This window comes from Pongo pygmaeus, chromosome 2 (assembly GCF_028885625.2).
Source record: "Pongo pygmaeus isolate AG05252 chromosome 2, NHGRI_mPonPyg2-v2.0_pri, whole genome shotgun sequence".
Lineage (NCBI taxonomy): Eukaryota > Metazoa > Chordata > Mammalia > Primates > Hominidae > Pongo > Pongo pygmaeus.
Window position 1 is genome coordinate 64,296,476 of NC_085930.1, and position 21,766 is coordinate 64,318,241.

A 21,766-nucleotide genomic window follows, 5' to 3' on the forward strand; every position below is an offset into this window, starting at 1 on the left:
TCCAGCCTGGGTGAAAGAGCAAAACCCCGTATCTAAAAGACAGAGACAGAAAGAGAGACTTTTTAAAGAAAATAAAAAAGAACCATTGCAGTAATCCAGAGAAAGGAAACAAAAGCCAGAGAAGGTGTTGGCAGGAGAAACGGAAAGAAGGGGAGTGATTTGAAACTCACAAATTATCAGAGCAAAGTAATCAAGTTGGCTTCAATCTTGAAAACTACAGTTGCCTTCATTTCCTCTTGGGCAAATGTCTTAATAATAGCATGATGTACAAAAGACCAGAAGCTTGGCTGCGAGGAAAGGGCTATCGGGCCAGGAGGATGAGGAGAGGTCTGTGGTCCTTTCTGTTGAGCAGGTGAGGCTGATGACACAGGTGGGTGGTGTAAGACCCCAAGGAGGAGGAGGGAGACAGCAGGTCCAGGGCAAGCCCTACACGTGAAGTACAGACCAAGCTGTGGGCTGCAGGTGGGGCTTAGGGTACCAGGTGCCCCACGCTCCTCACACGCTCACTGGTCACTGGGCCTTCCTTCAACAGGGTGAGCTCATGAGAACCCTGGGAAAAATAATCTTTCAAGTGAAACAGCCAGGGTTTTCTCCCCTCCCTTCCCTCTCCTCCCTAAAAAAAAGAAAAAACAAGAAATGAATGAAAAGCTTCTTAAATTTTAGGTAAGAGCTGACCCTACATACACAATCACTAATCTCATTACCAACATAAGCAGGTGAAAAATTACAAAGATTAATGTCCGTGACTTTTAATCAACCTTTGAGAAAAGAAAATGTTGCTTTTGGCATTGAAGGGAGCTGGTATTTTCCTTCCCCACAAGTTACTCCTCTGCAAAGAGGAAACACTCCCAGGGTGGGAGCGATGAGAAATGAGGCTGCCCACGGCCAAGGCTGAGATCACCGCCCTCCCCACCTGGCGCTCCACACACCCTCCACCCGACCCTAGAAGGAGGCACACCCATGCCCCCCCTGGGGCGGGGGGAGTCCTAAGATCCCCAGGCATCCTCCACATGGTCTGCCCCTGGACCGAGATCCTGCCTCCAGGGACTGCTTATCACCTCTCATCCCTGCTCCAAATCCTGAATGGTTCTCCATCAGCTCTGGCCCAATGGAGAATGTGAAAAAAGCTATGGATAATACACACCCAGCTCCACCAAAAAAAGCACATAATGAACCAAGCTCTGCAGCGACGCTGGGTGGTTTCTAACCACCTGGCACATATTCAGCCTCTTTCCAAGAACAGCCCCTAGACTTCATTCTGTGGTCCCATCACCCTGCTGGAGCTCCAATCAGCACTTCCCATTCCCCTGGCAACAGCGCCTGACTCAGAGATGGACACCAGAACAATTAGAGACTATAAGACCCACCTCAGGTAAAACACTGGGCAAACAGCTTCTCTCTTTCCTACTGTATTAGACTAAGATGATTTAACATCAAGGGTACCTGAAGCCATCTTGTCATCAAGTGGAGACCATCAGAGGCTGGCACCTGCTCATAAAACACATAAAAGCCAAGAAATCCAAGAAAGAGAAACAGGGTCATAGTGATAGCTGCCCAGCACCTGGATCCAGCCGTGCCTGAAGCTAACTGAAAAGCTGAACTTCACAATGACATGAACCCCTTTTGATTAACCTAACTTGGACCAGGTTTTCTGTCCCTTGCAACCAAGAGCCTTAACAGACATATGGGCACATACCTAAAACTGCTGTGTGAGGGAGTTTCATAGACTCCCTGGAGTCCACTCACAGACCCCTGGCTGAAGTCCTGTGGCCCAAGGATAAAGAAAAAACTCCTAACGGAGACATTCAAAGCCCTTCACCACCTAATCCCACCTAGCTTTCCTAACCCATCCCCCTCTGTTGTCCTCCACACACCCACCTCCTGCTAAACCGGAAAACTCTCTCTAGTTCCCAACCCCTTATCTTTCTCTTATCATTAGCTCAACCTGCAATGCCCTCTCTCCTGAAACTCTCCTAGAACCCTGAACACCCAAATCCCACCCCATGCTTTAAAGCCAAGCCCCGAAGGTGGGATAAGTAGGTAGATGGATGAATGGGTAGGTAGGTAAGTGGGTGGGTGGGTGGATGGGTGGATGGGTGGGTGGGTGGATGGATGGATGGATGGATGGATGGATGGATGGACGAGTGAATGGATGGGTGGCTAAAAAAGTAGGTAGGTGGGTGGATGGGTGGGTGAATGAACGGATGGGTGAGTGGGTGGATGGATGGGTGTGTGGGTATATGGATGGGTGGGTGAGTGGAGAGGGGTAGCTTAATTAATCCGTATGGCCCGAGCACAGGGCTGGCAGAGAGGATGGGATGAGTTATGAATGTGAGTATTCCAGAAGGGCCTTCAGAAACAGAAAAGGCTTCCCTGAAGTCACCTGGCTAGTCACTGGCTAAGTGACCTAAACAACCAAGGTACGTGTCCACCTTTCATACAGAAGCACTTTCACTCCTGCGTCTGCCTTTTAGTCTCACAAAGGGCTGAGATCCTAGACTTGGGTGGCGGGGTGGGGGGAGTGGTGCCAGCAAGAGACAGGCAGAGAGAGACACAGAGACAAGGAAAGAGATCCATTAGTGAGACACAAAGAGACCAAGACAGAGAGATGGAGAGAAGCACAGACCGAAAGCCAAGCAGACAGCCAGAGACAGACAGCCGATGGAGACAGGCAGGCGGGGCCGGCCTACAGCAGACCCAGGCTCCCTTGGCCACCACAGCATCTGGAAGGAGGCAGCAGCCAGGGGAGCAGGCAGCCCAGTCTCTCTGCGACTCCCTCAGGCCTTTGCTGTGCCCAATTTATTTGCACGGCCCTGAAATTTAGGAATTTCTCAGGGCTGCCAGTGAGGCGGCCAGTGTACAACCAACAGCGGGGTCTGGCCCAGTCTGTGGTATAACCGTTGGGCTCAAGAGCCTTGGAGGCCCCCAAGGCAGTCAGCCCCTGCCGCCAAAGCCAAGGGAGACAGCCAGCAGGACCAAGCTCTGGACTCCCAGAGATCAGAGCTCAAATCTGAACCTGGCCCTGCCACTAGGCTGCTGGGCACCTCGGAGCATGTGACCCTCTGAGCAGCAATGCTTTCATCTGCACAGTGGGTCTAATCACAGCAGCCTTTTTCCTCTGAGGAACCCCCCTTCACACGTCAGGCTACGTGGACTGCTGGATGGACAATGAGAGGTCTCCCTGCCCCATCCACAGTGACAGGTCAGAGCAGTCACACAACCCAGTCACATGGCCCACGCTGATGCTCCTGGGAGGGGGCTGCCTTGCTCCAGAGCTTCTGAGCTCGAGGGTGAGCCTGGAGCTGCTGGGGCACCTGACCACCACACAGCAGAGCCTACCTGGGAGTATGGAACACGGAGAACAGCAGAGCAAGAGACGGAGACCCGGTCCTGATGGAGTCTGCAGAGGCCCTGGATACAGCCATGCCTGAAGCTACACCCTGTACTTTTTCAGTTCCATGACTTTTTTGCTGAAAGTGTACTTTCTATCACCTGTGTAACCAAAATTATCCTGACATTTGTGAAAAGAAAGAAAGAAGAACCACTTTCTTGTATTCATGGCTGACTTAACCCCAAAATGTCTGAGTTGCTGGGGTTATGAAACTGTGTCCCTGCAGTAGATTAGACCCCTCCTAGGGCAGCAGGCTGCCTCGCTCAGTCCCCAGGCTCAGGGAATGGCTCCAGACATGCGCCTGGGGCCACATCAACGCATGACCCCCTGACCCTCCCCAGCCACAGCTGACTGGCCCAGGGCAGATGTTCTTCCCAGGCTGGGCTGGTCACAGCTCCTCCCTGAGCTCTTGAAGTGGAAATAAAAGAAAGCACAGACCACCTGCAGGGGAAGAAACAGCAAGTTCTGAAGGTGGGCACATTTCCTGCCATGTGGCGGGCATCATTTCGAGAGAATCAACCAGGCTCACAGAGAAAGGCAGAGACAAAAGAAAGATGGGGCGTGAGGGAGTCCTGGTGGCCGCAACTTGACCCAGGGCTGACAGATCACTAGTCCTTCCATGAGGATGTAGTGGAGCCCCTACGTCTCCTGAGTAGCCTCAGACACAGAGAAGCCTGTGCAAAGGGGCCCCTGCTTCCAGCAATGGGCAGGCCAACTTCCGAAGTCACTGTGGGGGACCAAGCCCAGGTCACAGGTGGGCTACAGTGTCATGTGCTGATGCCCAACCAGACCCTGGGAACCCTAACATCTAGGGCCAAGGAGGGGTCACTCCTCCCATCCCATGCACAGGAAGCCACGGCCTCCCCACCACACCCTGCCTTGGGGTCACAGGGTGACCATTCAGGGACCGGCAGCTGGTGTTACAGTGTTTCCATCCTCAGCAGTTCATTAAACCAGTCTGTTACAGGCTGAACATCTGTGTCCTCCCCACATTCCTATGTGAAAGCCCTGACCCCAGTGGGATGGTATCAGGGGGTGGGGCCCTCCATTAGGAGGTTTAGATGAGGTCACATGGGTGGAGCCCCCATGTGTGGATTAGTGTCCTTACAGAAAGAAAGACCAGAGCTCACTCGCTCTCCCTCCCTCCCTCCCTCCCTCCCTCTCTTCCCTTCTCTCTCTCTCTCCCTCCACCGCTCCCTGCCCCCCACCTTGTGAGGACACAGCAAGAAGGCAGCCACGTGCATGCCGGGAAGAAAACTCTCACCAGGAACGAAATCTAGGGCTTAGACTTCCGGCCTCCACAACTGAGAAATAAATGTCCATCTTCAATCTCCTCCCCGACTCATCTGTGACATTTGTTATAGCAGCCGGAACCCACCAGGACAGTCTTAGGGCACGGAGCTGGGGGCACAGAGTTATATGGCCACTCCCTGACAGCCAGAGACTTGGTCTCAGAGAAGACACTCCTGCTAGAGGGCTGGGGCCTCCTCCATCAACCCCAGCCGAGCACGAAACACGCCAAGGCAGCCCTAGGAGATGTGAGGTATGTGACGCCCCCACCACAGAGGCCTTTCTGGGCAGGGCTAGAGATGACTGTGCAGGGACAGCTGATTTCAGGGACAAGCACCAACGCTCGGTGATCTTATGAGGAAATGTCCCCGCGAATCCCTCTGAACCAATCTGGCTATTGGAGACCGTCTCTGGGCAGCAGGGGTGTGCCTCCCACACCTCTCAGACACTTGCCAACCATTCTTTTTAAAAACCAGGGCGCTGGGCACAGTGGCTCACGCCTGTAATCCCAGCACTTTGGGAGGCCAAGACGGGTGGATCACCTGAGGTCAAGAGTTTGAGACCAGCCTGGCCAACATCGTGAAACCCCGTCTCTACTGAAAATACAAAAGTAACCCAGTGTGGTGGCACGCACCTGTAGTCCCAGCTACTCAGGAGGCTGAGGCAGGAAAATCACTGGAACTTGGGAGGCAGAGGTTGCAGTGAGCCAGAATCGCACGACTGCACTCCAGCCTGGGCGGCAGAGTGAGATTCAGTATTTAAAAAAAAAAAAAAAAAAAAAAAGTAAGTAAGTATAAGCAAAACAGGGAAGGGATTTTTTTAAATAACATTAAGTTATTAAGTATAATGTCAAGGAGAGGAGGTAGGAGGATGCAGCCGAAAACACGGTGGTGAAACTCATCCTTACTCTGTCAGAAAGGAAGCTGACACCCTCTGGCTTATTCCCCAAGAAAGTGCACAGTTCCCCGTATAAGCCCTCTGCCTCCACCAGCCCCATAATCAGACAACAGCCATCAGGGCCCTTGGGATGCCCATGGGCCAAAGCGGTGAAATTAATTTGTTTCCACAGCCATGCAGGGGAACAGAGATGAGGGAGGACATTGAGATGCTCAGCCAACACCAACCACCACGAGGACAGCGAGTGTCTCTGCTCCAAGGACTAGGGAAGTTATCTAAGAAACCACAGTGATGAGCGAGATCTTCAGAGACAAGAAACAAAGAGAGAACGCGTGTGTGGGCACACGCATGTGTGCTCGTCGATGTTTTTTTTTTTTTTTTTTTTTTTTTTTTGAGACGGAGTCTGGCTCTGTCGCCCAGGCTGGAGTGCAGTGGCGCAATCTCGGCTCACTGCAAGCTCTGCCTCCCGGGTTCACGCCATTCTCCTGCCTCAGCCTCCCGAGTAGCTGGGACTATAGGCACCCACCACTACGCCCGGCTAATTTTTGTATTTTTAGTAGAGATGGGGTTTCACCGTGTTAGCCAGGATGGTCTCGATCTCCTGACCTCGTGATCCACCCGCCTCGACCTCCCAAAGTGCTGGGATTACAGGCTTGAGCCACCGCGCCCGGCCTCGTCAATGTTTTTTGACGATGTGTTTTCATTTCGAGGAGACTCTAAGAAGAACAGAACTTTCTGGATCATCTAAAAGCTCAACTTGGGACCAAGGTTGGGGCTGGGAATTCAGGGCCAGGATGGGGGTCCCAGGCTAAGGAGGGAAGAACTTTGGGAGGCTTATCAAGCACTAGGGTGCCCCGATCACAAGCCCAAGGGCTGGCCCCGACATAGATGATGGTGTCTCCGTGGCCAGAAGACAGAAGCCACGGGAGACATGGGTGGCTGCACTCAGCCACACTCAAGAACCAGCTACAGCCAGCAGCGCTGTCCGCCTCCCCAGAGTGGGGCCTGGGGCTCTCCATTCATACTTCAGCCTTCACACCAACCCTACTGGGGGCACCTACCACCAGGCGCATTTTCTGGATGGAGAAGCTGAGGCTGGGAGACAAATCCCTCATGACGCAGGCTCCAGGGGCTCAGTCCCAGGCAGCGCTCAATGCCCACGTGCTCCCCACGCGCCCGGCTGGGCCTCATCACACTTCAGAGCCCTCCTCTCGTTTCAGGCTCTTCCTGGGCAACAATGTCAGCAGAGCCTAGGGAGCGCCCCCGATTCACAGATGAGCAACCAGAAGCCCGACAAGGTGTGATACCTGGGACCGGGAGGGTCTGCCTGAGCACATGGGTGCTCCCCCCCACATCCCTGGCCCAGTGCAGGTGGGTGGCACCACTTCCTTACCAGCACACAGACCTGGGCGGGACGCACTGGCCGCCTACTATACAGCCCCTCTCAGGAAAGCCAGGCTCCCCGCCCTGGAGGAAGGAAATAACCTTTCCCCAAACCAGCACTTGCTTTGCAACAATCTCCATATATGAGGAGAGAGAGAGGCATTTCTGCAACATTTCCAAATTCCAATAACTGAAGACAATGGCACAAAATGACGCACGGCTTGACCCACGAGGGGCCCTGGGAAAGGACGTGCCCAGAGGAGGCGAGTTTGTGGTGTGGGCGTGCAGTGGTGCCCCGTATGTGAGGGCAGCTCGCCAGGCAGGACCTGGAGGTGGACGGAGCTGGCTCCCGTCCCAGCTCTTCCTCTTCAGTTGCTATGTGACTGCAGGCGAGCACGCCCCGCTCTGCGCCTCAGTTTCCCGGCCCTGTCACTCTCACAGGCCTCCCACCTGCCACCTTGTCCTCTCCAAGCCCACCCCTACACCTGGGCTGCAGAAGGACCCTTCAACCTCACAGTCTGGCCGCGCCTCCTCTGCTCGGAACGCCCTGAGGCTGCCTGTTGGTCTCTCGCAGACCAGGACTGGAGGGCCTCCATTTTCAGGGTATAGTTGGCCTCACCAGCCTTACTTCCCACTCTTCCTCCAAGCCCCCACTCTGAAAGAAGCCAGGCTTTATTCTGTCCCCAGGTGCCCCTCACCCCTCTACCTTCATATCACAGTGCCTGCACCACCTCCAGGAAGCACTCCCTGACCACCCAGGCTCAGCTAGATGCCTCCCCAGTTCCCATGACTTCAGCGTTCTCCGGGATGGCCCCGACAAAGCATTTCAGAACAACCCATGCAGGCACCCCTGGGGATGACCTTAGAAGGGGCCCTGTGTTCCGCTCCTCTGTACACCAGCCCCTGGCACAGCGTTGGCCCACACCAGAGGCTACTGCCAGCACTGCAGGGTGATGAAGAGAATCCAAGGCCCTGGGCACACTCCCTGGCAAAGGGTTTCATAGAACTGCTAAAGCAGGAACGCCAACTCCAGGGAGCCCCTCCCTGGCCGCCCCCACACAACACCCAGTCACGGCTCCCGGCCCTCCCGAGGTGAAGCCACAAACCCACTGCTCCCCACCACCCTATAATGCCTGGCTGGAGGCACAGGCCTGTGGTCCCCTCTGCCCCTGTAGCATACAAGAGCAGCGCCTCTGTCTGGTCTATTGGGAGGGTAGACCTCTGCAGCCCCAGCATTCAGAAGGAGTCCTGGAGGCAGAGCTGCCTGCAGCCACATGGACACCTGCACCACCCACACTCGGGGACCTGGGGAAGGAAACTGGATGACAGAGGGCTGCTAAGGACCAGAAGCCATGCATGGTGTTTATGTCCACCACGGGGCAGGACAGCCGGCCTCACCCTGGCCTCCCCTTTCACTCACTCCACTTCCAATCCATCAAGAAATCCTGGCAGCCCCACCTGCAAAGTCAGTCCAAATCTGACCACTCTCACCTCCAATGCTGCCACCGCCCTAATCCAAGCCCCAACTTCTCTCACCTGGATGCTGCTGCGTGGATACCACAGCTGCCCTCCAGCCTGCTCCCTGCCAGCAGCAGTGTGGGGGAGGGGACCTTTAGGATCTCAATTAGACCCCACCCCTCCCCAAACCAGAATCCACCGGCAGCTCCTCATCACACCCAATCAGCTGCACCTGCTGTATCCTCAGTCCTAATGTCCCTCCCCTCAGCAACATCCAGGGCTGGGTCCTGACCCCCACTGACACTTTACCTAAAACAGCCCCAATTCCAGTCCCTGTCCTGGACCAGCGTCTCCGCCCCTCCTCACACACAAGGTCAGCAAGGACACTAACTATAGTGTGCATCAGTGTGTTTCCCATTTGAGTCTCCCTGCAGGAGCGAGCTCTGTGGGGGTAGAGGACATTGTCTTGGTCACTGGTTTACCTCAGCACTCAGAACAGTCCCCAGCACCCAGCAGGTGGTCAATAAACACCTGCAGAATAAAGGAACGTGTGCTCTCATTTTCCTCCTTGTTTTTTGTTTTTTTTTTTTTTTAAAGACAGAGTCTTGCTCTGTTACCAGGCTGGAATGGAATGGTATCATCTCGGCTCACTGCAACCTCCACCTCCCGGGTTCAAGCGATTCTCCTGCCTCAGCCTCCCGAGTAGCTGGGACTACAGGTGTGTGCCACCACACCCAGCTAATTTTTGTATTTTTCAGTAGAGATAGGGTTTCACCATGTTGGCCAGGATGGTCTCCATCTCTGGACCTCGTGATCCACCCGCCTCGGTCTCCCAAAGTGCTGGGATTACAGGTGTGAGCCACCGTACCCGGCCCCTCCTTTTTTTTCTTTTTTTTTTTTTTTTTTAAGACAAGAGTGGAGTGCAGTGGTGTGATCACAGCTCACTGCAGCCTCAAACTCCTGGGCTCAAGTGATCCTCCAGCCTCAGCCTCCCAAGTAGTTGGGACTACAGGCGCACACCAGCCAGCTAATTTTCTATTTTTTGTAGAGATGAGGTCTTACTTTGTTACTCAGGCTGATCTTGAACTCTTGGCCTCAAGTGATCCTCCTGCATTGGCCTCCCAAAGGGTTAGGATTGCAGACGTGAGCCACCAGGCCCAGCCTCACTTCCTCTTTTCCTCTTTCCAACCATGCTGAGAGCTAGGGAGTTTGACACCCACTTCACAGAGGAGGAACCTGAGACCTGAGATGTGACACACTGGCCCCAAGGAACACAGCGTGTGAGTAGCAGAGCTGGATTGGAGCCTTGCAGAATGCCAAAAAGGGACTTCTCTGCACCTGGATGCTCCCTGCGCAGGAGCTGGGCCTGCTCCCCGCCCCCCAGGGCCCGGACCTGTCACCAAACCCTGGGACAGTGGGGCAGACTGAGAAAACAGGCTCCGGGCAGAATGTCAAATGCAGGGATGCCCCCGCAGAAAGAGCCTGCAGTCTGCTCCACAGAAGGAAACACCTACAGGAAGAGAGGTGAAGGCAAGGCGGGAGGGAGAATGGCTGGGTTTTTTTCTTTTGTCCACTGGCCAAACTGCAAAAAGTGACTTCGGTAACATATAATTTTAATCACAATGGAAACTTTCATATATCACACCAGGAAGAAGTCTGTTCAACAAGGTCAGTAACACAGGGAATTTAAAACCATCTTAAACATTTTCACTTAAAACTCACAAATGAACATTCAACCACCAACTGCTTTTTAATTTCATGTAATGTGAACAGGCAATACAGTGACATAGCCCAAAAACCAGAAAATATAACAGGTCACGAGGTGGGAAGTCTCACCTCCCCTTGCACCCTTGTCCCCCCACCCCCAGGTGACCACAGGTAACTACAGAAACTAGCTCCTGATTTGCTGATCCACATACAAGCGGATGTGAATTGATATCCCTATTTTACACAAGAGGTGGCACACTTTACACACCAGTCAACACCTTGCTTTCTTCTTGTAACAGATCTTAAAGATCTTTCCATCGAGAGCATCCTCACTTTTTGCAGCTGCATAATATTCCCTGTGAGGATGAGCCATCATCTGTTGAAGTGGCATGCATCACCCCGGACCTCAGCACCTATGGACAGGCTGACCTCACCCACCTGCCTGTAGCTTCTCCAGGCAAGGCCTGTTGCCAGCACAGGGCCTGGCAAAGGGGAGCAGGCAGCTTAGCAGTCCTGACAACATCTCTCCACAGAGGCACAAAGCCTCTTGACCTCGCAGCTAGGGAGGGGGTCTTAGAATGAAAATCGGACCGCATTGCGCCTTGGTTCAAAACTTTCCAGTAGCTTTCCAACTCCCTGCCTGCCTCCTCTGCCCCACTCTCCCCTCCATCACCCACTCTAGCCTCCTCTCTGTCTTTGTCCCTAGCATGCCAATCAGGCTCCACCTCAGGTCTTTTGCACAAGCTGTCCCCTCCTTCCCCCCTTGCTCAGCTCAGAAATCCCCTCCTCAAAGGCACCCTCCCTGCCCACCTAGATGCCGCTGCCCGGCAGGCCTTACCTCCTTGACAGCATCTAACCCGTCTAAATACAGCTCCAATCATTCAACTCACCCCACTTCGCCACTCCAACTAGAATACAAGCTGCATGGGAGCAATGACAGTGTCTGCATTGTCCTCTATGAGCCCCCTACCCAGACCGTGCCTGGCCCAGAATGGGCAAGTGACTCCCCACTTAGCCCAGGAGAGCCAGTCCCCCAGCTGCAGCTCCTGCCTCACAAAGGGCCAGGGAGAACACAGTGCCCAGAAGCCTGCCCCAGGTTGGAAATGCAACTCAGGGAAAGGCTTTCAGATGGGGGAGGCCCCTAAGTTCAGGAAGCCAGAGAGGTGGCCCACACCCAACTGCCTCCTGCAGAGCAGTCTCAGAATCCCACCCCCCACCGCCCCACAGCAGGACCCTGAGCACTGAAAACCATCAGAAGCATTCACTTTACAGAATGGAAGACTGAGGCCCAGCAGAGGGAGGGCCAGACCCAGGAGCACAACGCAGCCACACACAGACTAGCCCTGGCCCCAGGCCCCCCGTGTCATCTCACACGTTCAGGCCCAGCACCTCTCCCCCAGCAGGACAGAAATAAAAAAGCTGGGGTCAGCCTCTCCAGGAGATACAAGGAAGAAGCCAGGGCTGCTTCCCCCACCCCAAGTCCCACGTGCCGCACACAGGCCTCGTCTTCATTCAGGCAGCAAACTTCCAGGAAGCCACACATAACGAGGCCTTTAGTTTACATGAATTCAGCCACATACAGATGGCAGGCAGAGAGCAGAGGGCCACACGAATTGGGATAGAACAATGCAGCAACTGCCCCACCCCGTGCCACGCCCACCCAGCCACCCAGGGGAACATGAGCTGGGAAGGGGAGCTGCCCCCCACCTAACGCTGGCCCCGAGTCCCTCAGTCCCATGTGGGATCTCAGGTGCCTAGGCCAACCAGGGGCTTAAAGAAAAGATGTTCACACCCACGGCTCCTAAAAGCAAAGCAAACACTGCATGCGGCGTTCAACAGGACACTTCATGATGGTCCCAAGACCTCCTGAACTCACCCAGGACTCAGTGGCCTCCACCTGGTGGTGATGGGGTCACAGTGAATGTGACCATCAAGACCCAAGTAGGAATCCTGGGCTGGGTTTTACAGCAGATGAAAAGTGTCAAAGGTCATGTAAGTGGCTGTGCAATCTTCACCCTAGGCCCGAATTTGCTGCAGAGAACACAGTTTCACTTACCATCAGCATGCCCCAAGCATTTATGAAGCACCTATTGCGTGTCAGGTGTGGATGGGCTCAGGGCACTCCCCCTACGGCCAAGGAGACCAAGTCCTCCCACCAGTGGCTCAATGAGAAGGGCAAAGAGCTTTGCTTTGGAGGGAGAAGATCCTGGGCTGAACCCCAGCTCTTCCCCTTGCCTGCTGGGAGGCCCTTTCTCAACCTCCCCTTCCCCATCTCTTAAATAGGTGCAAGAGTTCCACCCTGCAGGAGGGGTGGTGGGATCTGGGAAGAAAAGTGATGAACAAAGCCTGCCTCGGAGAATGCTGTCTGGCATGAGCTCTTGCTTCACGGGGTCCCCACACCACCATCCCCCACAGCCTAGCAGGAAGTGTCTGCCACCATCACAAAGATGCCCTGTGGCCCAGGGCCCTGGGCGCCACTCATTGCTTCAACAACTAAGGCCTCGAAGGGTAGGAGGCCCGCCCAGGGCTTCCCCAGCCACGCGTGGAGGACCAGCCTGGGCCTATGCCTGAGGCGGGCAATGGAGCAAAATCAGCCCAATGCATGCAGCAGTTACAGCCGCACAAAGGCCACGCAGGCCAGGCAGGAGCTGAGAAGGCATAAGAGGGCCAGGTGGGGACGGGGACCAAACAGCGCCCCTGCCCCATCCCCTGGGTTGGGGGTGAGCAGCACCAGCCAGGGGATGCAGATCCTGAACTACCAGACCTTGTGATTTTTCAAGAGAAGACGGAAATCCGGACTTTTACGTGAAAACTGCCAATTTGTAAATGCTGGCAGCTAATTAATTTTTTAAAATAATAATAACATGGTGAGAGCCAAACAAAACATGCAGGGCCAGCCACAGCCGGGGTTGGCAGGTTTGTGCCTCCGGAATAAGATTCTTTTGACTTCATCCCCTGCTCACCCCCATCACACAGCTCAGCTGCAGGAGGGGAGGGAAGTCAAGGGTGCACCCCAGGGGAGTAGCTCCCCCTCCCTCTCTTCCTCCTGCTGGGGAGTCTTCACCCCATTTGGCATATGGGGAAGTTAAGGCCCAGAGCCCCTATCAGCCACAAACACACACCAGCTCCCAATCCATGCCAGGCCGAGGGAACACTTCTCAGCTGCCACCCAATTCATCAGGGCTCCCTCTGGGAGGGCCTGGACCAGCATCTCAGAGGCATCAGGGTAGACACAAGCACCCAAACCATCCTGTTTGACTTCCCTTTTTCTCTTTTTGGCCTGTCAGGGGACGCCTGCTGGCTCAGGCCTGCTTGGGACTGGCCCAAGTGGTCACTGCAAAGCTGATATGGGCGACTCCTTGTGGCAGCAAAAAAGGGAGGGAGGGCACCCCTATTTCGGAGACTGGAGCAGGGGAAGGGAGAGAGGATGCACGGAGGTGAGGAGTCAGGCCCAGCCTGAGGCTGAGCCACCCCCATGCTCCCCACAGCCACCCAGGTCCCATGGTAAGCAGCCTCCGTCAGGAGCAACCACCTCCCTCCTCCAAAATTGGCTCCCCGCCCCCTAGGACAGGGGAGGACTGCCCATGGAATGCCAGGGGGGCTGGAACTGTGAAGTCTTGGGGGTCTGTGACTCGTATGTGAGACTCACAGTGTGTGTGGCACTCCCAGTGTTTGTTGATTCCAGGTATTTGAGGAGCACACGCATGTGAGAGACACATGTGTGATACATATGACGGAGATATGCATGTGATAGCTACCCCTGTGTGGCAGACGTGAGTGCGTGTCAGAGGGCAGTAAGGGCACATGTGTTTATCACAGACACAACTGTCTGCTAGAGAGGCATGCCTCGGAGGGGTGCCAGTGTGCAAGGCATGTGTGTGTGGAGCATTGTGTGCTAAGGGGACGTGAGATGAGTGTGAGAGATTCCGGCCTGGGGGAGCTGGCAGAGTGAGCTTGGGGCTGGGAGAGGGAGGATGTGGTGACAGGGAGGGTGGGTGCGCCAATGCAGAGCGTGCAGAAACTTCTGCTGGTATGAGTGCGTGTGTGGCGGTAAGTGTGACTTGGGGGTGATGGAGGAGGTAGTATTACACCAGGGACTCTAGTCTTCTTTCCCCGAGGGTGTTGACCCGGCCCTCTGGACTGGAGGGGCGGCGGGGTCCTGCGGTCGGGGTGGGGGTGGGCAGTGGGACCAGAGGGGATGACTGGTGGGAGCCGGCCCAGTGGGGAGAAGTGAAACCCAGAGCGGAGGAAGCTGCGGACCTGGGGTGGGGGAACCCGCCCGCGGACCCCTGGCCCCCACCCCGCGCCGGCCTCTGTTCCCGCATCTGTACACTGGGTCGCGGCGCTCGCGGGCCGTCCCCGCGCTGGGACCGGGAGAGCGAGACCCGGTCGGACCGGCGGCGCGGGTGGAGGCGCGGGCAGCCCGCGAGGCGCGTCCGAGGGTCCGCCGAGCCGTCGGTGCGTCCGAGCGCCCCCGAGTCCTGAGCTGCGAGGCGCGGACCGACGGGGATGAGTCCGGGCGGGAGGGGCCGCGTGCACTCACCGCGGGGCGCTGCGCTCGGCGTCCGTCCGTCAGTCCGCCCGGCCGTCGGCGCGTCGAGAGCCCGGGCGGCCCCTGGCTGTGTGCGCGCGGGGCGGGGCGGAGGCGCGAGGGGCGGGACCGGCCGGCCCCCGGCCCCCCTCCCCTGACTCCGCCTCCGCCTCCGGGGCGGGGTCTCGGCAGCCCGCCGGGGAGGGGGCCGGGCCGGCGCGGCTTGCTCAGAGCCCAGACTCGCTGACCCGGCTCCTAGAGGCCGCCCGGCGCGCTGGCTGCGGAGCCCGCACCCTCCCTGCGCCCAGCCTAACCTCTGAGTGCCAGACCTGGCACTGCTACCCACAGGGCAGGGCCAGGGGTTGGGGTCCGGCCGCCTCAGCCAACCTGAGCCTCAGTGATCACCCCCGGAAGATGGGCCCAGCAGCCTTGGGCACATTGTGAGGGCCTGAGGGGCCCGGCTACAAAACTGCCCAGAGGCCAGGCCCTGCCTCCCACCCGCCTTGCTTCCTACCCTGGGGGCCTGCCTGCAGCCCCACTGCTGCTGCACATCCCTGGGCAGACGGTACTGAGCCCCCAGCTTTGGGACAGGCTCAGTTTGTCCTTTTCCTCAGCCCAGCTCTGATGCCTGTGACCACTGTGTGACCCCCGGGGTGTCTCTTCCCCCAGCCCACACCGATCCCTTTCTGGGTCTCTTTTGGGGTCTCCATCTCTGATCTAATGTCATCTCTCTCCCTCGGTTTGTCCCTCTTGGTCTCTGCATCTCCCTCTGACTTTATCTCTTGGTCTCTGTGTCTCTCTGAGTCTCTCCCATCCCTGTCCAGAGACACATGGCCTGGTGGTCACCACCTCACATCTGAGCAGCAGCCATGGGCCCAAAGTGTGTCCGCCCCCACCCCCAGGGGTCTCCCTGCAGCCCAGGACAGGGGTGAGGCAGCCAAGAGCAAAGGCACAGGGCAGGGCAGCTGCCTGCCCAGGGCCACACAGCAGAGAGGACGTGGAGCCAGGAAGGGCCCATTGGCTTAGATGGGGCCACCCACAGAGAAGCCAGGAGCGGATGGTGGGGCCAAAGCCTGAGCTGGCAGCCTGGGCCTGGCCTGCCCCAACTTGTGTCTAACCCCAGGCAGGTCCCTTCCCTCTGGGCCCATTTCCCCATTGGAGCTCTGTGCTTGCTGTTCCCTCAGGGCCTTTGCCATTGCTGTTCCCTCTGCCTGGGATGCTCTTCCCCAGATCCACCGTGGCTGACTCATCCCTACATTAAGATGCAGCTGAAATCCAACCACCCCCAGAGAAGCCCTCCCTGAGACCCCAGCAGAGGTAGCAACTACCACTCTCCACCCTGGGACTCGGCCGCACTCTTATTACAGTGCTTGTCACTGGCTGATTTCTCTTATTCATTTATAAATGACTATAGGTAGGATCACCTGGTCATTAAGAAAGTCACCACACACCAGCTGTGTGACCTTGGGCAAGTTACTTCACCTCTCTGGGCTTTATTTCCTCAACTGTAAAATGAACATAACGACATCAAAGCCTATCTTATAATGTTATTGGAAAGATCAAATGAACCGAAATGAGCCAAACTGAAAGTACAGATGCTCCTTGATTATAATGGGATCATGTCCCCATAAACCCATCGTAAATTGAAAATATAGTTAGTTGAAAATGCATTTCATCAACCTAACCTACAGAACGTCATAGCTCAGCCAAGCCTACCTTAAATGTGCTCAGAACACTTCCATTACCGGCCTACAGGTGGGCAAAATCATCTAACACAAGGCCTATTTTATAATGAAGTGTTGAATATCTCATGTAATTCATTGAATACTGCACAGAAAGTGAAAAACAGAATGATTGCCTGGGGATTCCAAGTAGGATTTCTCCTGGGTGTGTACCACTTTCTCAACATCCTAAATTCAAAAAATCCTAAATCGAACCATTGTAAGTCAGGGATTATCTGTACTTTGGATGGAACTTGACCCAAGGGAGTGCTCAGTAAATATCTGATGAGTAAATGACAGATTGAATCCTTTCTCCTGTAGGGGAAGGAGGGGCAGTGGCCTGGAGTGATAGAGACCCTGGGCAACTGCTAATGAGGCTCCCTTCCCCAACAGGGCCCAGGCCTGGGAGGAGAGGCACTGAGCCAGATGCAGCTCACCCTGCAGCCCAGGGAGCCCAAGGCCTGGCCCGCCTTCCACAAGATAAAGTGGAGACACTTCTCCCATCCTGTTATCTGAGCCGGAGATGCGGCCAAAGCGGCCGTCCCTTCAGAGCCCTTCCAAGGCTGTTATCGCAGACAGAGCACGCATCACCCACCAGGAATTTGGGGCCCAGGGCCTGGCTGAGACAAGGTTGGAGGAAATTTCAGGCTGATAAGGCCTAGACAGAATGATCACAGTGGGCAGTGAAGTTATTTACATCAGTGACAATCTCGCCAGCTCCCTGGGCACTGAGGCGCCAGGGCCAGCAGGCATGAGGCTCACTTGTCCCACCTGTGCAGCCTGGATTGGGAAGAGAAGCCTTGCTGAGCTTCCTGGGTCTGCGTCCTCACTGGGTAGCCTTGGGGAGGCTGCCTGCATTGGAGCATGGGCTCTGGGACCCAATGGCTCTGATTTAAATCCACACCCTCCCTGTATGACCTTCAGCAGGTGGCTTCAACCGTCTGGCCTCAGTGTCCTAGCCTATAAAGTAGTTCCTGCCTTATAGGATTGTTTTGAAGTTAAGATGCTTACAGCAGTGTCTGGTTTATCATAAGCCCTCCATTAAATGTTTGTTGTTGTTAATCACAAACAACATAAACTAACTTGAGCTGTTCAGGTGAGAAAAGAGATTTGTGATCATAGTGTGTCTGGAAACCAAGCTTCGGGGAGAAAGGCCCAGCGACAGGGCCCAAAATCTCGCTGCCCACCTGGGTGCAGACAGCGTGAGGGCTGCCCACTCCTTGAGTGGCGGGCCCAGGACTCCCCACCAGGACTTCTCCCCGGCTCCCTCCAAGGGTCGCAGTGCCTCTCCTTCCCCAGCAGTGGGTTCGGCCCTGAGCCTGCTTAGTCATCTCCCCGCCTCCCATTTAAGAGCAGCTGCAGCCACAGTGGGGGCAGTGTGGGTCTCCCATCTGTCCCCAGCTGCAAGAGAGACTAGGAAAGTCAATGTCCAGGCCCACCAAGACCCTCAAGGGGAAGAATTCCACACAATAGGAAGGATATCTAGATATAGGCCCACCTCCCCCAGGGGAGAGCCCCACCTGTCATCCCGCTGCCCAGCAAAGACCCAGGACACCACACCTGTTCCCAGGCTTTAGAACAAGGCTTCTCAGACCTGGCAGTGCATCTGAATCACCTGGGGAATTTCTCTTTTTTGTTTTTTTTTTGGTTTTTTTTTTTTTTTTTGGTTTTTTTGGAAATACCACTGTCTAGACTCTACTCCAGAACAATTAAATCCCAGTCTCCAGAGAGTGGAGTTGGGCATCAGTACTTTTTTTTTTTTTTGTACTCCCCAGTAGGTTGTAAGATGCTGCCAGATTTGAAAAACACCACTTGGGGTACCTCCCTCTAGCCTTCCTCTTCCAGCTTTGTCCCTCCCCAGAGTGAAGAGTCTAAGAGAACAATGAGATGTACCCGCCAGGAGGCCCTGATGACCCCCTACTCCTTTCCAGATCATATGCCAGTGCCCGGAAGTCCCTGCTTAAATGGCCCTGACCCCCGAGGCCTGCACAAGTCTCTTCCCATCTTCCCTCCTCCCAAGAGTGGACTGCACACCAGTCTACACACCCCAGGCCCAGGCCCGAGGGCAGCTGCTGGCAGGTAGCATGAGCAGAGCATGGACATGTGGGCACACAGTCACTCCTGGGAGCCAAGTTCAGGCTGTCTCTGGTCTGGATCCCCACTGCCTCTCCAGCCCTTCACCCACCTACACCCCGTCCTTACATCCCAGAGCCCTACTCCTCACCCAGTGAAAAGCTGATTTCTTCTCTTACACCAGGAACTTCCCCACCTCTCTGCCTGTCCATCCCACGATGAATGCTGTTCCACCTACCCAGATCCTTCCTACCCTGTGGCAGAAACCCTCATCAGCCCCCACCATTCATGTAAGAAACATAACTATAGAAATTTTAGATGGCTTTCTGGCTGAAGATTTCACTCCCAGCCTCCCTGGCAGCCAGGTGGGACCACAAACATGTTGTGCTTTTGAATTGGGGCAGAGTAATGTGGACAATTTCTGGCTCATGGCCTTAAAGGAAAAGATGAGTCTTCTCCTTCCTTTCCCTTCCCACTGGCTGGAAACAGCCGCTTTGTATTAGCAGGTGAGAGTCACATTTGCATGGAAGGAGTCTCTGGGCAGCAGAGGAGCACCACACCTGGCCTGTACCTTCACATGAGTCTTTTGTAGCTTTGCTATAGCTAACAGCCTAACCTACACCCAACTAACAACCACCCCTCCCACTTCAATATGGAGCTCAAATGCTCTACTGAGAAGTCATAGACAAGCTGTGTTCTCTAGTCTCCCACCAAAGCTCATGACTCAGAGCCTTCCAAGAAGACTTGTGCAGTCTATATCTTTGGTTTCTGCCCATCCCCATCCCCTGCTCCAGCTGCCAGCCCTTGAGGCTCCTCTGCAGAGCCTTCTTGGCTCCTTTCTGGGTTGATGTGGTTCATTCGGTTGATGTGGTGTGGCCCACTGGGGAATCCCTTCCCCAGCCACGGTGGTTGGATCAGGGAAGGGTATGTGGCCCTAGTGAGGGGCATCTGTATGTAAGGCAGATTGTGCCTGCCCTGGAGCCAGGGGAGGGAGCGCTCTTTCTGCCCTATTGCTCAGCCGGGGGTGTGAGCCAGTAGCTTGGAGACCACCTCTTAGGGGAACTTGCTGAGAATGAAACCAGCTCAGAGGTAAGGGCTGAGAGGAGGAGGGGAAGGAAAGAGAGGCTTTCTGATGGTATGATGTTTAAGCACCTGGTTATAGCTCGGCCTGAAGCCATCTTGCCCTTGGATCTTTCAGTTACAGGGGTCAATAAATGCTCTTTGGGGCTTCAGCCAATTTGAGTTGGGGTTTTGTTTTTGAGTTGGTTTAGTTGAGGCTACAGCCAGTTTGAGTTGGGGTTTCTTGTACCTGAGATTTGGTGTGCTCACTTCTATCACCCAAGAGCCTTGGCTAATAGAATTCATCTCACTGAGACAACATTACCCACCAAGTCCAGCACCTGCACTTCCCAGGCCCTTTTGAACACTGGTGTTTGCCGTTGAGGTTCCATTTTTTATGATGTCTAGGCTCTCTCCAAAGGTGGTTTGCCTTAAATAAAGGGGGCAGTGATTGTGATGAAAAATAAACTCATGTCTGCTAACCATATACTGTGTACTAAGCATTTTAACAGGCACCTTCCATGGATTAGTTCATTTAATCCTCTACACAATTCTAGAGGTACTAGATATTTCCCCCATTTTACAAATAAACTGAGGCTCAGCATCATAGCTAGGACCCCCACCTGGAGCAGCCCAATTCCAGAGTCAGCACGCTTTTCCCTACCCTTCCAGAGGAAGAGGGAGAACATCGTAGTGAGGTAGTGGGGAGCTGGGGTGTGCGGACAAGGACTGGGTGGCAAAAAGGGCTGAAGTGTATGGAATAGTGTCTGGGGAGAGGAGTAGGGGAGAGGCATTACAACTTTTATTCCACTCTGGGATTTTTCTGCACTTTCCCAAGCAGTCTACTTATTCCAGGAAAGCCGCCTGGCCTCACAACTCCCGTCTGGGAATGGTCAGCCCCTACCTCCTATGGCCCGGCTCGCTCGTGACTCATGCTGGCCCATTCCTTTGCCTGGTGTGATGAAATTTGGCCCAGCCTTGCTGTTGGGGCCAACTCTCCAGGCAGGGGGAAGGGTGAGGAGGCAGGGTGCTGGTCTCAGAGGCTGGGACCTCCCCAGCAGGCTGGAAAAATAGGCTGAGCAGCCTCAGAGCCCCTTCCCCACTGCAGCCAACCAGAGAGGGAAGAGACTTGCCTAAGGCCACACTGTGAAATCCTAAGGGGCTGAAGGGGGCCTGCGGGACAGCGAAGGCAGCCCAGAGACAGGGGGCCTGGTCCCAGAAAGGCTCTTGCCCACTCTCAACCTCAGTTTCCCCATTTGTGAAATGAGAGAGATTGGCTCTGATTTTAATAACTAAGTTAGAAACTACATATAATAAAACATTCAATATGGGGAGAGTCTATCTTCCCAAGAGAATCTCATCCAACCGCTTTTGTTTTTGTTTTTTTTTGGTGGGTTTTTTGTTTTGTTTTGCTTTGGTTTGGTTTTTTTTGAGACAGAGTCTCACTCTGTCACCCAGGCTGGAGTGCAGTGGAGCAATCTCAGCTCACTGCAACCTCCAACTCCCAGGTTCAAGCGATTCTCCTGCCTCAGCCTCCCAAGCAGCTGGAGTTACGCTACCACACCCAGCTAAATTTTGTATTTTTAGTAGAGACGGAGGTTTCACCATTTTGACCAGGCTGGTCTCGAACTCCTGACCTCAAGTGATCTGCCTACCTCTGCCTCCCAAAGTGCTGGGATTACAGGCATAAACCATTGCACCCGGCCCCAACTGCTTTTGTTTTATACATATACATGAATGTATGTATGTATGCCTGCCCACAGCTTCTAATAAATATTTTCCATCATGTGATATATTATGGTCATTTTTATATCAATAACAGGTATCAATAACAAATATCCAAAGATATCAGTAACAGAAATCTTTGGAATCACTGTCAATAGCTGTCCAGTATTCTATCAGAATTAGCTTAGACTGTGCAGTCCAATTCTAGCCAACAGGGGAACGACACTGCAGTAGGGGCTACCTGCATTAGGGATAAGAACCCCTTCCCCTCCCTTATGTGCTCTCGCCATTGCTCCATCTGCAAGATGCACCCTTCTATAGAAGTAAAATTGCCTTGCTGAGAAAATTCACGTTTGAGTGCTATTTCTTTTGCAACACCGAAAGTTTATTTCTAACACCTGTAATGCCAACTGCTTGGTAGGCAGAGATGGGAGAGTGCAGTGAGCCATGATTGACCCCTGAACTCCAGTATGGGAGACAGAGTGAGACCCTATTTCTAAAAAAAAAAAAAAAAAGAAAGAAAAAGAAAAG

The 21,766-nt window shown here is 54.5% G+C and overlaps 1 protein-coding gene across 2 annotated transcripts in view; it reads right to left on the bottom strand.

The window, feature by feature from the left end:
- The window catches only part of FBLN2 (fibulin 2), a 92,140-nt gene extending 77,347 nt beyond the window's left edge, over nt 1-14,793 (bottom strand). For both annotated transcript variants that reach the window (XM_054483732.2, XM_054483731.2), the window contains exon 1: nt 14,670-14,793. The gene's annotated coding sequence lies outside the window, so the exon portion shown is untranslated. The remainder of the gene's footprint in view (nt 1-14,669) is intronic.
- Nucleotides 14,794-21,766: the final 6,973 nt, after the last annotated feature.